Source organism: Chenopodium album, chromosome 4, assembly GCF_948465745.1.
Source record: "Chenopodium album chromosome 4, dcCheAlbu1.1, whole genome shotgun sequence".
Taxonomy (NCBI): Eukaryota; Viridiplantae; Streptophyta; class Magnoliopsida; order Caryophyllales; family Amaranthaceae; genus Chenopodium; species Chenopodium album.
In genome coordinates, this window is record NC_137837.1 from 73,564,272 (window position 1) to 73,583,363 (window position 19,092).

Sequence of the window (19,092 nt, forward strand, 5' to 3'; positions counted from 1 at the left end):
ATTTTTTCACTATATGAATGGTATATTCACGTTTTATACTTGAATTTGATTTACATAAAATATGTAGCAATTACACATTATTCATTATATGTTGCTATATATGTTTAGAGATAATTTACTAAATGGAGAAGGATCGTGGTTGGATGTATGGTAGACGCGATACATTGGAATTTTGGAATGGGGTTCAAGAGTTTTGCGAGAGGGCTTTAGCTTATCAACGCAAACTGGGTGGCAAAGGCCTTTATTGTCCTTGTATTGATTGTAATAATGTGAATGTGGTCGATAATGTTGAAATCATTAGAGATCATTTATTATGTTGTGGGTTTAGGCATTTATACCATGTGTGGATTTGGCACGGAGAAAGTGGAGAGTACAGTGGGGATCTTGATTGGAATGATGTGCGTGTTAGAAGCAATGAGATTCATGTGGACGAGGAATACGAGAATGATGACTATATTGTTGATAATGGTGAGGATGGAGCTGATGATGATCAGGCGGATGAGGTCGAGGATGAACAAGTGGATGAGATGTTGCATGGTGTTGAAGGTGGAGTGTTTGAGTTATTATCGGAGGCTTCCAAAAAGCCTTTGTATCCCGGGTGCAAAAAATACTCCAAACTATCGGCCGTGCTAACACTTTTCAACATTAAGTCGAAGCATGGGTGGACGGACATCAGTTTTACTTCTTTGTTGACCGCATTAAGTGATATGTTGCCTGATGGGAATGAAATTCCTAAGTCTTACTATTATGCAAAGAAGCTCATGTGTCCCTTTGGTTTGGAGTATAAGAAGATACATGCATGTCCTAATGACTGTATTCTGTATCGAAATGAGTATGAACAACTGCAGGAGTGTCCACAATGCAAGCGATCGTGGTACAAGCGCATGAGTTGCAATCCTGGCACGAAGGGACCTCCTGCTAAGGTGTTGTGGTATCTTCCCATTATTCCAAGGTTTAAGCGTCTGTTCTCAATACCAAAAGACGCTAAAAACTTGAGGTGGCATGCAGAGGGAAGAAAGAAAAATAGAATGCTGAAGCATCCAGCTGACTCTCCACAGTGGAAGAACCTTGATTTGAAGTTTGAGGAATTTGGTAATGAAGTCAGAAATTTAAGGCTTGGGTTGTGCACAGACGGGATGAATCCATTTGTCACTCTAAGTACCCAACACAGCACATGGCCGGTACTTTTAGTGATTTATAATTTGCCTCCTTGGCTGTGCATGAAACGTAAGTATGTAATGTTTTCATTGCTAATAACTGGTCCTAAGCAACCTGGAAACGACATAGATGTTTACCTTGCGCCGCTTATTGACGACTTGAGAAAGATGTGGGACGAAGGGGTTTCCGTTTTCGATGCTCATCAAAACAAGATGTTCACATCACGTGCAGCCCTTATGTGGACCATGAATGACTTCCCTGCATATGGAAACTTGTGTGGGTACAAGGTCAAAGGGAAAAAAGCATGCCCCATATGTATTGATGACACATCAAGCGTATACCTGACTCATTCTCACAAAGATGTCTACCTACGGACTCGAAGGTTCCTTAGGCGTGATCACCCGTACCGTAGGCAGAAAAAGGCTTTCGATGGAACCGTGGAAGAGGATATTGCGCCTAGAGCATTGACTGGTGCTGAGATTAGTGCTCGGGTGAAAGGGATACGAACGGTGTTTGGAAAATCAGAAAAAACTGTGGTCTCAGCTGCTCTGTTTAAGAAAGAATCAATCTTTTGGAAGCTTCCGTACTGGAGATAACATGACGTTAGGCATTGTCTTGATGTGATGCATATAGAGAAGAATGTGTGTGATGCTCTTTTGGGGACGCTTATGAATATCCCAGGCAAAACAAAGGACGGAAAGGGTGCACGATTAGATTTGAAAGAGATGGGGATTCGTCCAAAATTGTGGCCTCAAGAAAAGGTTAGAAAGGGAAAGGAGCCGAGAATAGAAGATGAAAATGTTTCGAAAAAAGGGAAGGAGAGGAGCAAGGGAAAGGAAAAGGCGAAAGATGCGTCAAAGAAGAAAGTTAAGGGTAAAGGGAAGGATGAAAAGAATTATTTACCCCTGGCTTGCTATACATTGTCAAGGGTAGAGAAACGTATGTTTTGTGCATGTCTGTACGGCATTAAGGTTCCATCAGGGTACTCATCTAACATGAAAAGATTTGTAACCTTAAATGGAGAATTGAAGCTGACAAGTATGAAATCCCATGATTGTCACATTATGATGCAAGTATTCCTACCGATTGCAATCCGTGGTATTCTACCGAAACACGTGAGGGAAGTGATTACAAGCCTTTGTTCGTTTTTCAATACAATTTGTAGCAAAGTTCTTGATCCTTGTACACTAGATGCTTTGCAAGCAGATGTGGTCGTGACTTTGTGCAAATTTTAGATGTATTTCCCACCCTCATTTTTTGACATAATGGTTCATCTGGTTCTTCATTTGGTGCGTGAGATTAAGTTGTGCGGTCCAGTGTTCATGAGGTGGTGCTACCCTTTTGAAAGACACATGGGTACATTACAAGATAAAGTACGGAACCGGGCTCACCATGAAGGAAGTATGATGCAAGGGACCATGGGTGAGGAGATAGGTAACTTTGTGGCGGACTACATAGCCCTTGCTCAACCTATTGGTCTTCCTACTTCTCGACATGAAGGTAGACTTGATGGTCATGGCACAATTGGGTCGAAACGAATGTCACCAGACCGAGATCAGTTCTTACAAGCACACCTTTATGTGTTGCACCATGTTTCAAATGTGCACCCATATTTAGACGAGCACATGGCTAGTTTACGTGACGAATTTCCATCCAAAGGTGAAAAGGAACTTATGCAGTTGCATAATAAGAGGTTTGTTAATTGGTTTCGTGATCGAGTAATGAGTGGATTAAATGATACTAATGCGACCGATATAGTACGGTGGCTTGCGTACGGTCCTAGGGATGATGTCCGTTCATTTGAGGGATATGACATCAATGTGTACACTTTTTGGACCGAGGGTCGTGATTTGAAATCTTCCTCCACCCAAAACAGTGGTGTAACTCTTGTGGCATCGTCAAGGGAGTTTGAAAGTTCTAAGGATAAATCACCTGTCGATGCAGAGTTGTCATACTATGGTCGAATTCAAGAAATATGGGAGCTTGATTATTGTGACTTCACGGTTGCTCTTTTTAAGTGTAAGTGGGTTGATAATATCAGGCGTAACGTCAAATATGAGGACTTTACTCTTGTAGATCTTGGCCACTTGAATGATAGTGCGGAACCATTTATCCTTGCATCTCAAGCTAAGCAAGTGTTCTACGTAACTGACCCAATGGATTCAAAATGGTCTATAGTGCTAGCTGGCAAAAGAAGAATCCTAGGCATTGTAGATGTTGAGGATGAGGAAGAATATGATGCGTTTGATGATTCAGCACCTTTCACTGTTCCTAGACCTGTTGTACTAAATGACATAGACAACGAAGCAGGTTATATGCGATCAGACCACAACGAAGGAATTTCAGATTGAGGTAGTTTGATTAAAAGTTAGTAATGGTTTCATTGCAAATATAGTTTAGTTATCATGTATATAGGAGCATAAGTAGGAGAAAATGACATATTTGTAGTTTGAAATTGCCTAAGTGTACTCATTATCATGCATATACAAGGTTATAGGACCATAAGTAGGTGAAAATGGCTTAAATAGCTTCTACTTAACCCAATTCTTTTGTTTTGTGTATGAACTAACATTTATTCATTCTAACAACCTATATTCATTATATTTAACATGTTTGTAGTTTGAAATTGCCTAAGTGTACTCATTATTATGCATATACAAGGTTATAGGACCATAATTAGGTGAAAATGGCTTAAATAGCTTCTACTTAACCCAACTCCTTTGTTTTGTGTATGAACTATCATGCATATACTTTACTATACACTAATATTGTTTTATGATTGCTTTGACAGGTGCTTATATCTCATGGCGGACGATCATGATCCTCATTGTGTAGAGGACATTGACGATGATGAGTATGAGGATGAGTACGAGGATGAGGATGAGGACGATGATGAGCCTTATGATGTGAATAAGGAGGATGACTTGGGTGAGCCAAAGGATCAGGCTCAAGATGAGTTCGAGAGTAGGCTTGAAGAATTTGAAATTTTAGCTGAACGTGCACCGCCTATTGAAAATACAGCACGTGATATTGTTGGTGAGAACCCGACTCCTGAAACTCATGGCCAAGGACAAGATCAAAACAACACAGGTGGTGGAGGGGGGGGGGGGGGGGGAAAGGCACCGGCTCAAAGAAAAAGAAGGGGTCCGACGATAAGCTTTAAGAAACCGGACGGTCCCATGGTCTTGGAGTATGACAACAACGGCCAACCCAGGCCCAAATGGCGTCGACAATATGCTAATCAAGTTGGCATATGTGCACGGAAAATCCCCATTAAACTTGTAATGCGACAAGTACCTCCGGGTTTGATTCAAACATTTTGGGATGATACAAGGGTAAGTTGTTTTTGGCACATTTAGACAATTTAAGATACCTTAACCTTATGGTTGTTACTAAATAGAAACTAATAATCGGTTTTAATTTGTGCTTGCAGAGGCTGTTTTCTATTCCTAATGATCCCGAGAAGAGAAGGGTGTTTGAATCTTTATTAGAGGAAAGATTCAGAGGCTTTAAGACCAACTTGACTAATGGGTGGATCTACAAGAAGAAGAAGAAATCAAAGAAGAAGAAAGCTGATGAGGATGACCTTCTCCCGTGGCAAATATGGCCGACCGTGTCAAAAGATGATTGGGAAGAGTTCGTTAGAATGAAGACTCAAAAGAAAGCCATTGTAAGTTTGTGTAAATCTGATCTCAATTGAATAATAGCTTGACTCTTTTTGTAGCAATGATACTAACATTTTTAGTTTTGTAGGAACTTCGAGAGCAAAATAAAAAGAATGCAGAAAAGAAGGAATACGTCCATCGTATGGGTCCTAAGATTTTTGGTGAAAAGAGACCTGAGTGGGTCGATTCGGGTTTATACCCTAAATCGCTTCTAGTGGCATCGAAGGAACCCTCCAGTTCCACGATCACTACATTGGTGAGTCGTGCCGGTGATTTCTTTTGTTCTCTCCATACGTTTGATAAGGAAACCGGAAAATGGGTCATCAAGGGTCCGGAAGCCAAAAAACTGGCAGATAAGCTTGTAAGTTACCTATGAATTGTTGAATTTAAGTCACTTTTGCATCTAAATCACTGTACAAACCATTAACTGTTTTACTGACATCATTTTTCCTTATGCTATAGCTTGAGCACACTCAAGAGCTGGTGGAGGGCAAATTTGAACCAAGTGTGGAGAATGACCCTTTCACCATGGCTTTGGGAAGGCCATACCATCCAGGATGAGTAGTAGGTTCGGGAGGGTCATTGCTTGGATGGCAAAAGGTGATGGGTCCCGAATACACAAAATCGGGTAGATCTCGAGCCAATGTTAACTCACCGGGGGAGTTGGATGCCAAGGTGGCATCAATTAAGGAACAAGTACGCAACGAGTTAGTTGGTGAATCGAATGCTTGGGCGAAGCAGATGAACTTACCGACTTTGCCGTTCCTCATGAGTACCCCGGTCGACTCATGTTCTCAACCAAAAGGACAAGGAGAAGGTGATAGACATGGAGGAGATGAGATACGTGGTGAAGATGTGCCACCTGAGGTAAAATCAATTGGGTTATTAAAAGTTTTAAAATACTGAGTTAATTGAGATTTGAGGTGCAATGATTGATGTACTGTTGCAGGTTCCTACTCCTACACATGCGGACTCGAGGGAGCTTGAAAATCCAACACCGCATGAATTTCCAGAGTTACAGGGGATTTGTAGCCCTCTACCTTAATGAATTTTGTTATATTATCTATGTTGTTGTAAAAGTCCTATTTAACTATCTTCTTTTTATATATATACTTGTGTAGGAATACACCCGGTGTGCACTTCTAGCCCCGGGGCATGCAGATAGTACGGCGTTGAGTTGGGTGGCGTATGGTAGTGCCCAACCGACGACGGGTGCTACGGCGAGGCCACATCATTACTCGGTTGGGATCGATTCAATGGTTGCGGGGTTCGAAGACATCCCACTACCCGTACCGATAGAGGAGGTTGAGATAACAAAGCTTTGGCAAGCTATAGGTAGCTTCGTTGATTGGCCACGTGCAAGGGTCAAGTTGATTAATAAGGAGGTAAATTATTTATTTCTCAATTTTTGTAAGTGTTAAATAACCGTTAGGCACTCTAAAAATAAAATCGCCAAAATAACATGACTCCCCGGCCCCCATCTCCGATGTCGAGGCAGCGGCGGCCTCGGCTTGTGCTCTCTGTGCTGCTCCGGCATTCGGAGCGGCTGCCCGGGCAGCTCAGACCTCGGGAGCCGCTGCCCGGGCAGCTCCGGACTCGGCAGTCGCTGCCGGGGCTACTCCGGCATTGAAATCACGCAGCCCCGGGAGCGGCTGCAATGGCTAAAGCAGCCCCGGCAGCCGGCTGCCTTGGCTGCAACAACCTTGCCAGTGGCTGCCTTGGCTGCAGTAGCCCCAGCAGCGGCTGCCTAGGGTGCAGCAGTCCTGGCAGCGGCTTCCTGGGCTGCTGCATCCCAGGCAGGTGGCTGCCATGGCTGCTACAGCCTTGGCAGGCGGATGCCGGGGCTGCTGTGGCCTAGGCGCGGGCTGCCTTCGCTGTTCCGGCAGCGGGGGCGGCTCCCTCGGGTGTTCCGGTTTGGCGGAACTTGCATATTTTTTTTAAAAAAAAAATTTTGAGCAATTTTTATTTTTTTAAAAAAACTCTGCGGAATGGCTTTTTGCATGCCTATTTTCTTCAGTTCTGAACTTATAAACTCCTTTCATAACAAAAGATCTCATAATTACATATGTATAAGTGATTGTGAGTTGAAATTGCATAAAAGAAGCAAAATTCTAAGTTTTTTGGCGCATTTCATCAAAATAAAGCCATTTTGAGCCGAAATGGCTACTCACTTGCCTATTTTCTTCATTTCTCAACTTATGAACTTATACATTCTCAAACCATATCATAATTACATATTTATAAGTGATTGTGTGTTGAAATTACATAAAAGAAGCAAATTTCTAAAGTTTTTGGGCCCATTTCATCAAAATAAAGTCATTTTCTTCATTTCTCAACTTATAAACTTATTCTTTCTCAAACTATTTCAGATTTCTCATGGAAGCAAAACTTCAAAGAGAAAGAGGGTGGACAAATCTAAAATCATTTATCAACCTAAGAAAAAGCTAAGTGAACAAAGGTCCAAGAGTGAACAAGCGTCAAAGTTGCACTCTTCGAAAGGTTCACCCATGCAACCTACTCCACTAGTTGAAGACATTGTTCTTCAATCGCTCTCTGCTGACATGACCTTTCTTCACAACCGTGCTTGTCATTTGGTCGATCCCATGGAAGTTGCACTTCCTAAGGCAATGTTCCACTATGATGAGGATGCAGTTTCATGGATTAGCAAAGAAGATGTGAAGGAATTTCTACGTGATGCAAAGCTTAACATTTCCCTCATTCAAACATTCATGAGGTATTTCAATGCCCACATAATCTACACTTTTTTCCAAGTTATTCAAATTGATGGTGATTATCCTACATCTGATTAATTATTCAATGTTCATGCACGCAGAGCACTACATGAGCACTTAACTGAAATTGATTCTCCTTGTAAAGTTGGGTGGTTATGCCCCGAGCAGTTATCCACTACTAGAATCATAGGCAACCCTCATGACGTGTTGTACTATGTTGAACAGAGTATTAGGGAATCAGTGCGGCGGGAGACAATGCAAGTTCATATTCGCCCCATGTTATAGAGAGTAAGTCTAACCATGTCAAATTCAATCGATTTGGCCTCATTATATGTTGACTCCTAAATATTAATTTGCTTGTCTATTGTGAACTTATGTAGGGAGCATTGGGGCCTCATGGTGATTTGTAATTCCAATAACACAATTTATCACCTTGATTCAGCTCGATCATCGGAGAAGTGGCTCGTGAAGTCTATATTGCAAAAGTAAATATATATAGCTACCTAGTGATGATTATTGCTAATAATAACTAATTTATTAGTCATACGACTAATCAAATTTGAATGTACTTTTTTTACTACAGTGTTATGAAAAAGCTACATTGTCGTGCTCCAAAGGGTCCAACATGGAAGTCACCGTTGGTAATTTACATGATATTGTGATTATCTTCAAAATCTATGTTAGTAAATATTTGCTAATTTCCTTTGCAGGTTTCACTGATGTGATTTGTTTGTCATATGCTAGTGCGCACAACAAGAGAATGGACTTGATTGTGCTTTGTATGTGATGAGATTCATGCTTGACATTGTGACTCATTGTACGGACACTCAAGAACTTGATGAGGTAAGTCCTAAAACTTAATGAAATGCTATATTAATGTGATTTTTAGCCTTAGACACCTAATATTACCCAACACTGACATGTTATGAGAATTAAAAAGGTGATTTGACAAGAAAGGTAGAAAATGGGCTGAAATAAGTCATATGGGCCATATTTAGGCCATTTTGTGTTAATATGCTCTTTTGATGTGATTTATTTCCTTATACACCTATAACTAGATAATATTGACATGTTATGAGATAAATAAAGTTCATTTAATAAGAAATGTAGGAAATGGGCAAAGTAAAGTCATATAGGCCATATTCGGACCATTTTGAGTAAAAAGCGTCAAAAACCTTATTAAAATGCTCTTTTGATTCAATTTTAGGGCTAAGACACATAAAAATACCCAACATTGACATGTTATGAGAAAGAAATAGTTCATTTGATAAGTAATGTAGGAAATGGGCTACATAAAAGTCATATAGGCCCTATTTGGGCCATGTTGAGTAAAATGCGTTGTTAAACTTATTGAAATGCTATATTGATGTGATTTCTAGCCTTAGACACCTAATATTACCCAAAAATGACATTTTATGAGAAACAAAAAGGTCATTTGACAAGAAAGGTAGAAAATGGGCTGAATAGAAGTCATATGGGCCATATTTAGGCCATTTTGTGTTAATATGCTCTTTTGATGAGATTTCTTTCCTTATACACCTATAACTAGATAATATTGACATGTTATGATATAAATAAAGTTCATTTAATAAGAAATTTAGGAAATGGGCAAAGTAAAGTCATATAGGCCATATTCGGGCCATTTTGAGTAAAAAGCGTCATAAACCTTAATAAAATGCTCTTTTGATTCAATTTTAGGGCTTACACACATACAAATACCCAACATTGACATGTTATGAGAAATAAATAGTTCATTTGATAAGTAATGTAGGAAATGGGCTACATAAAAGTCATATAGGCCCTATTTGGGCCATGTTGAGTAAAATGCGTTGTTAAACTTATTGAAATGATATATTGATGTGATTTCTAGCCTTAGACACCTAATATTACCCAACAATGACATGTTATAAGAAACAAAAAGGTGATTTTACAAGAAAGGTAGAAAATGGGCTGAATAGAAGTCATATGGGCCATATTAGGGCCATTTTGTGTTAATATGCTCTTTTGATGTGATTTCTTTCCTTATACACCTATAACTAGATAATATTGACATGTTATGAGATAATTAAAGTTCATTTAATAAGAAATGTAGGAAATGGGCAAAGTAAAGTCATGTAGGCCATATTCAGGCCATTTTGAGTAAAAATCGTCATAAACCTTAATAAAATGCTCTCCTATACAATTTTAGGGCTTACACACATACAACTACTCAACATTGACATGTTATGAGAAAGAAATAGTTCATTTGATAAGTAATGTAGGAAATGGGCTACATAGAAGTCATATAGGTAATATTTGATAAAATACATATTGTTTTGCCTAATTAATTAATTTTAACATAATGTTTTTGTATTTCAAGTTTTGCAAGGTCCAAAAGCTAGGATGATCCATTGACAATCAAGGAGCTTAATGAAGTTCATGACATGTTGGCGTCTTTTATCACCTTCAACATGTAAATGGCATTGTAATTGTAAATTATTTATGTTAACTTTTGAACTATATATATTATTATTCATTATATATTTACATACTATTATTTGTATATATATGTAAGCAACTTTTTTTTTTAATGTATTGCGTTTGGGAATATTTATATCTATATATATAATTGAATTCTTGTTTTTAATATTATTTTTGTATCTTATTGTAATAATTAATAATATTATTATTATTAGTAATTATAATAATAATATTAATTATTTTATTTAATATAATTGCTGGAATTACAAGTTATTATTATTGCTGGAAACAGGTTTTTTTTAAAAAAAATATTATTGCACGAAAGTTGGAAAAAAAAAATAAAATAAAAAATTATTGGGTAGATAGGCATCGGTTAACCGGTGCCTAAGATAGCTACCACCCAAAAAAAATGGCGGGAGAGCAGTCAAAGGCACCGGTTAACCGGTGCCTAAGTGGGTATATGGCACCGGTTTTGAACCGGTGCTAAAAAGGGGGGTATTTGGCACTCCCCACATAGGCAGCGGTTCAAACAGGTGCCTTAAACCGTGTTTAAACCGCTGCCAAAGCAGTTTTTTCACCTAGTGAAGTTAATTTGCTTCTTAGATACCCATGAAATGACACCTCCCCCATATGGTAATACCCATACACTTGTGGATGAATGATATCTATTTGAGATCCAACTTGCATCCGAATAACCTTCAACAACCGAAGAATACCCACTATAGCACAAACCATAATCCATGGTTTTATTCAAGTATTTCAACAAACAATGAACCGTTTTCCAATGTAGCATTCTAGTATTACTAATGAACCTACTTGTAGGGAATATTTCAAGCATTATCCCTAGCTTAAAACCCACTGTGATCATACACTAAAGTATGGTGGCGTCCAAAGGGAAGGAAGATAGAGCAAAAGAGTCGCCAACAAGTTTTAGGAACTTGTAAACCGTTCACGAGGTGAAGGTTACACCCCTTAACGATCCAGGAGATCATCAACTCCAATAGGTCTTGAACCATGACTGGTAGTTCGGGGATGAAGGTACAAATCCAACCTAAAAGAGATTGAACTTGCCCTAATAATAGGCCTCTACTTTATTCTGATCGTATTCATGTGCGCTTTCTGACTAACATGCAATCAATAGGTTTACCCTAAACCTGTTTAATCTATGTTGGTTGAATATTAATGCACAAATAAATCTATTATTGGCGATCACTTGAATTATAATCATATTAACCCTAAACAAGATTATTAATTATCTAATTAAGCATGATTACAAGTACCAAATCCCTTTAAACATGCATAAAAGGCGTGATCAAGCAATAACAATAAATATAAAGCAACATAATAATAATCATAATAATTATTATAACAATTATAATCATAATTAACATAATCATGTTAAAGCATAATAATAATAGCAAGATCCTATGCATGATACTAACAGGATTAATAACAAACCCTAGCATGTCACTAAACATTAAAAATCAAAGCTTTAGCCCTAACATGATACTAACATGAATATTAGGAAAGAAAATAGGAAGCATCGCAGGAATCATAATTGATTTAAGAAACTTATTTTTTACCCTAGACATGATACTAGGAAGATCAAAACACCCTAACATGACATTAGGAATTATAATAACAACCTAGACATGATTTCTAAATCATAATATCAATTAAACAATTAAAGCACTTACTTGGATGCCTCGTACCTCTTTCTAATAACAAAATACACGCGTTAGTAACTTCAAGGAAAATATAAAATCAAACAATTAAATTAAATAGTTGAAATAGAGATTTGGGACCAAACCCTCAGAAATTAAAACCTTTCACGTCTAGGGCAAAGGCAACTTCGAACAATGCTAGGTGTGTCTAGTGCTAATGTATGAGGAATTGTGTTTGTAAAAAGGGTTGGTTTAGAGAGAGAGAGAGAGAGTAATCAAGAATTTCTTGATGAGAGTTGATGAGAAGAATTGATGGAAATTGATGATTGTAGATGATTGAAAACGGAGTTTTTAGAAGGCTATTTATAGAGAAAATCAGCCAAAAAGATAGAAAATCGAACTAGAGTTCTGACGTGAAAAAACAGAGTTAGCGCCCGACGCTAATGCTAGCGCTAGGCGCCACGCTTAGCGCCAGGCGCTAATGCCGGCGTTAGGCGCTAATCAAGTTTTTGACGCGTTTTCTAAAATCAAATAGAAATTAACCATACAGGAGGATAAAATCGTATTTTCCTCAAAAACACTCTTTTATTCTGATTAAAACTCTAAAAAGTCAACAAAAGTTAATTTATCAATGCTAATTGAATTAGGAATGAAAAGAACCTTCTAGAAGAATCTAGAAGACTAAAACCATTCCTAATTGCATTAGGAATGATAAATTCATATTAGGCCCTCCCCTAGATCATTGGGCCGCATATAATGTTCAAACCGGGCCCAGTTTAGTAATTTGACCATAACTTCCTCAATATTCATCGGAATTGGGCTTATAATATATCGTTGGAAAGCTCTTTTCAAGCCCTATCCAACTACACTACTATTTGACCCATATCATGGACCAACCAAACTGGATTGGCTGTTTTCTTAAAATAGATTTTCAAAAACAGAGAGAAAAGAAAAGAAATTAAAACTATCCGCAACACTAGACTTTCCACACTTTCACTTCATTCGATTATGATTCGACGTGAAAGGTACTCATCACCGGGTTTGGTTTTGGGGAGACACAAATGGGTGTCTACACTACTACAATTGACCAATCGCATAATCAATATTCGGCCTAGTACTTGTCATGGCATATTTCAAACATCCTATAATTATAGCATATTCCAGTTGTGAAACTGCATTAACATTACTAGGTAATATATAACTTTATGTTAGGATCCATAGGTATTGAATAAAGAAAGGTCGAAATTTTATTAACATTGAACTTCCTGAGCCCTTTCTCAATATAATGAGATTGTGACAAGATCAACTTCCCTTTTTCTTTCTTTATTCTTATGCCCAAAATGGCATCCTGTTTCACATAAACCTCTTCCTCTAGATCTCCATTCAAGAACACTGTCATGACATCCATTTGATGGATCATTAGATTTTTTAATTGCCGCAAATGCAATTAACAATCTAATTGTTGAGATTCTAGTTACAAGTGCATATACCTTATGCCATTACTGGGCCTGGAACCTTTTAACAGTTCTTTCAATCCTACTTCTTTTGAAGATCCATTTTCACCCTATTGATTTAAATTAGGCGGTAAATTAGCTAAAATCCAAGTATTGTTTCCCATGATAGATTTCATTTTATCATTAATAACTTCCTTCCAAAATGGAACATCCCGAGACTTCATAGCCTCATCATATGTTAAAGGATCATCTTCCACATTAAAATGTATGGATGTTGTAGTGAAACTTCATCCCTTGATCCTTCGACGAAGTACACATGAAAATCCGATCTAGGCCAAAAAAAATTTCCTTTCCTTGCCCTCTTGCTTATCCTTAGTTGTGATGATGATGTAAATGCCTCCTCTAAATGAGTTTGGTTATCCACCCCTTGATCAGATCTAAACTTTCAGCATTGGTATTCGGAGTTACATCCTTTGATTTAGGAGTTGAAGAAAAATCTCCTTTCATCAAACCATGCATCCCTTGACTCAATGGTGGTATGAACCAACCAAAAGTCATTTTGCTCTATTACATATAACCTATAGGATTTGCTATGTTCCACATATCCTATAAAATGCATCAAACTCCTCTTTCACCTAATTTAACTTTTACGTTAGGTTCTCGGCATATTTACAATTGTCATACAACTCCAAACTTTAAGATGACTCAAGTTTGGTTTCCTTTTATACCATAGCTCATATGGGGTAACATCCTTCCCTTTCTTGGGAACACGATTTAACATGTAAAATGCCATTAAAACGGCTTCACCCCAAAATCCATCACTTAAAATCGAATATGACAACATAGAATTAAGCATTTCTAGCTTCTAGTGTCCTATTCTTCCTTTCCGCTACACCAATTTGTTATGGTGTAAATTCCACGGTAGATTCATGTACTAAACCTCTAGATTGGAATAACTTGGCTTATAGTATTCACCTTCTATATAGTTTCTTAAACTTTTAAACTTTCCATCAGTTTGCAACTCTACTATTCACTTTGTAGATTTTAAATGTGTCTAGGCTTATTCCTTAGAATACACTAAAATAAACATAGCAACATCTTGAAAAAACATCAATGACAGTTGCTAAAAACTTCATATTGCCTAAGGAAAGTGTGCTATGAAAACATATATGCACTTAATCAGGCAATAAATTATTCTTTTCACATTGGATTTAAATGAGAGAATTAAAACATAAATAAACATCAATTATATGACAACACCAATGAAATAAAATAATTACGTCATAACTGGGTTTGCTTAACCACAACATCACATGACACATTTAAACCAACAAAATGAATCAATATTTTGTCAAAAACATCTATCTTTTTTTTAACACAAAGGGGAAATATCATTATATTAGATGATAATAAATCTGATGATCGAAATCATCAGAACAAAAGGGGGATAGATAGAGGGTAATAAAAACCACTCCAAAACATCATAGTTTATCCCAGTACAAAAGATAAGAACACAAACTAAAGCATAAAACAAGATAAAGTTCAAAAGATAAGCATGGTCACGAGAGTGCAGCACATCAGAGCTAAGGATCCTGCATTTCTGGAATTTCCATGGCATATGTCTGGTACACTTCAGGAGGTGGGTAGGAGAAAGGAACCTTCTCACCCGTTTTATACTTTGTTCTTCCCATCATATCTAACCTATCGGCAACATAGTTAACCGATCTGCTAGCATGAAAGACAGTAACCTTCCAGTTCCTTTCTAAGAGGGTAGCAACATCACAAATTATGTTACCCAAGTCCCCATCCTCGAATGACTTAGGATCTTTCAACATCTTAGATAAGCTGTCAGCATATGTCTCAAGTTCAAGAAATTTGATCTTCTTATCCCAAGCTAAGAGCAAACCTTCTCTAATGGCCAAAAGCTCAGCAGAAGCGGTAGTCATAGCATTAAATTTTGTAGCAAAACCTGTTATCCAAATGCCCCTGTCACACCTGATAACACCCCCTCCTCCAGCATTGTCCATACATATCCAAGAACCGTCAGTGTTAAGCTTGTAATAGCCTTTCTGAGGAGGAGCCCAAAGTCTAGGATTCTTAGCAACAGAAGAGGAAGGAGAGTCCGTAGGAGGAGCCTGATTAATTCTCAAACAAAAAATGTAATCAACATAAAACTTGTTAAAGGTAGAATGAATAAAAATCATTTTTTGTTCAAAGATGGCAACATTTCTAGTGTTCCAAAGGTGCCATATGGCAACCGAAAAAACAGTTTTCCAGGAAGAAGAGTTAGTAAGATTGAAGTCCAACCAGCCAGTAAAGTTTGAGTTATAAAAACGATGCAAATCAATGTTAAAGGAGTAAAAAATTTTGAAAATCAAAAACCAAAAAGCAGATGAGTTAGGGCAGTCCCTAAAAACGTGGATACTATCCTCAAGAGAGGCTTCACATCTCATGGACATTGGGTCAAAACAAGGGATTTTTTTCATAAGATAGCTTCCAACAGGGAGGATATCCCTGACTAAATTCCAAAGGAGCATCTTATATTTATAAGGGACTTTGATTTTCCAAAGACTTTTCCAAGCAAAAGAAGAAAGGAAAGAAGAGTTGAGACTAGAAGGAAGACTACTAGAGTTGTAAGCCGATTTAATAGTAAAAGCACCAGTTTTGTGAAGAGACCAATTCAATCTATCAGGAACATTAACAAGTTTAGGTAAAGGGTAGGCTAAGATTAAAGAGCCTAAAGAAGGGGGAATAAGATGAATTATACTATCTAAGCACCATTCATTATTCCTAATTATATCGGAAACGCGCCAATGGACTTTAGAGTCAGGAACACGAATATTAGGAATGAGATAAATAGGGCAATCACCGATCCAATGGTGGAACCAAAGGGAGGTGTCTTGACCATTACCTATGTTAATAATTATACCTTTTTTAAGGATGTGCCTACGTCTCAAAATATCTTTCCAAATGACAGAATCTGTAACTTTAGGAATATAGTCTAGAAAATTAGAGTATTTAAGATATTTGTTCTTTAGGATCTCAATCCAAAGCTTATTCTTTTGAGTTAGAATTTTCCATCCGAGTTTAGCCATGAAGGATAAATTCCACCTTTTTAGGTCTCTAATTCCTAAGCCTCCCTTGGCCATTGGATCACAAACAACCTTCCAATTTGTTCTAGGAATATATCTAGATCGATTAACTCTATTCCAAAGAAATGCTTTGCATTTTTTTAAGATCATTGATAACATTAACCGGTAAAATATTGGTTTGCAATATGGCATAAACCGGATAGGAATTAAGAACTGATTTAATGAGAGTACATCTCCCAGCCATGTTTAAAAGCTTAGCTTGCCAACCTTTTATTTTAGAACAAGTTTTGTCAAGGAGAGGGAAATAATCAAGTTGATTTAGACGCTTATGAGAGATAATAATACCCAGATATTTACTAAAAGTGGTGGTATTAGTAATATTACAAACATTACAAATAGAATTTCTAACATTATGATTCATTTTCTTAGTGAAAATAGCGGAGGACTTAAGAATGTTAATGGACAGCCCGGAAATACTCTTAAAATGATCAAGTACTTCCATCATATTATTAATATTTTCAGAAGAGAAAAACATCATCGGCGTAAAATAAGTGAGAAATATTGACATTTTTAGCAATTTTCATGGGTTTCCATGTGCCATTATTAACCCTATCCTGAATCATACAAGAGAGACGATCAAGGCAAAGGACAAAAATATAAGGTGATAAAAAAATATAAGGTGATAAGGAGTCGCCTTGCCTAATTCCTCTAGTAGGAGAAAAAGACGGTAATTTCTCCATTCCAAAGGAGAGAAATCTTAAGGGTACAAATACAACTAAGAATTAGATTAACAATATTAGGGGGGAGGTTAATACTAAGAAGAGTGTCTTTGATAAAGTCCCATTCTAGGCTATCAAAAGCTTTAGAAAGATCAATTTTAAGAGCCATGAGATTAGCCTTGTTAGAAGCCTTATTAAAATGGTGAGCTACCTCTTTAATGATAATAATGTTTTCTTCTACAGACCTATTAGGAATAAAACTAGATTGAAAGGGACTTATGAGATCATCCATAATAGGTTTTAAACGATTAGAGATACATTTGGTGATAAGCTTATAGATAGAATTACATAAGCCTATGGGCCTAAAATCCTTCATAGAAATAGGAGAGTCACATTTAGGGATTAAGGAAATGTAGGAATCATTAATAGCAGAAGGAATCGATCCCTTAGAGAAACAATCAGAGATAAAGCTAGTGATAGAAGCACCTAAAGAACTCCAATGTTTTTGAAGGAAAATAGGTTGAATACTGTCTGGCCCTGGGGATTTAATGGGGTCCATCTGGAAAAGAACGGATTTGATCTCCTTTAAAGTAGGAGGTAACAGGAAGCTAGGGTGAGAGCAGGTTTGATTTTCCTTAGGAAATTGATAATTTTTCAAAAGATCAAGGTCAATATCTACAGATTGAAAACATTTAAAAAATAGTTTCTAGCCATATTTTTTAAAAGAATTAAATCAGTAATCCAGTTGCCATCATTATCTTGTAAAGATAAAATTTTCCCTCTACTTTTTTTAATATTAGCAATTAAATGAAAATACTTAGTGTTACAGTCAGCGTTTTTCCTCCAATCTAAACCAGATTTTTTAGCATAAATAATTCTTTCAATATGATAAATATGGTTTAAATCAAAGAGCAATTCCTTTTCCAGATTAACAAGAAAAAGATGAATAATTTTTAGCAAGCACAATTTGGATACCATCAATCCTAGCCACCAATCTTTTTTTCTTATTAGCAATGTTACCAAAAATATCATGATTCCACCTCTTAATGTTATGAAGAAATTCAGTTCTACCTTTAATAAAATTAAAGCTATGTAAATCCCAATTTCTAACAAAAAAAGAAGAAAATTCATCATGTTCAAGCCAAGCAGCCTTACACCTAAAAGGATAAGGACCACCTCTACTTTTATCAAATAAAGAAATTAAAATAGGACTATGATCTGAATAAGTTCGAGCAAGATGCGATACCTGAGTGTTTGGATAGGTATTCAGCCATCTCGGGTTGCCCAATGCCTGTCAAGGTGTTCCTGGATAAGCTCCAGACCTTCTCTAGCATTGTGCCAAGTGAAAGGGTTTCCAGAGAACCCTAAATCGACCATGCATGCAGCCTTGGCTAAATTATTAAGGTCAGCACATTGAGATTGCTTAAATTTCAGCCCACCTGACTTTTCTGAAGGTTTAGTTACCTCATTCAAATCACCCAAAAAAAGCCACGGAGTATTGTCAGGGGGGAGAGAAGCTTGTAAGTCATTCCATAGCTTGTGCCTTTTAAGAATTAAATTCATTTCATCATGACATTTAAGAATTAAATTCTTCCTCCAAAATATGGTCATCAAGAAAGATAAATACATAAACTTCACTCATCATAAACCAAAATCAGTTTCATGCGTGCATAGGAAATAATACATCATATATACAAATTTGACAAACTCCTCGTTGCCATCCAATTTGTTTCATATACATACACTTATACAACTGAAATAGCATGAAAATATTACACAAGACATCAACACCATAAAAACATAAAATAAATCATGGTCTTGTAAAATAAAACAATAAAATAAAAAATGAATAAATTAAATAAACAATAATATATACCATACTATTCACATTAAAAAGTTCATGACCTATCGAAATAAACATCACTTGAATTGAATCAAGACATTCGAATTACCTCAAAATAATTCTAATTCCATGACCATTAGTCATTACCGCATAACCCATTGAAAACTAAAACGGATCTTTTACCATGCATAGACCAATAAATACTTTATAAAGCATAACTTGCCACATTAATTATCATCGATAATAATCCCATGAAAATACAATTAGCATATATATAATATCAATATACATAGTATATAATAACA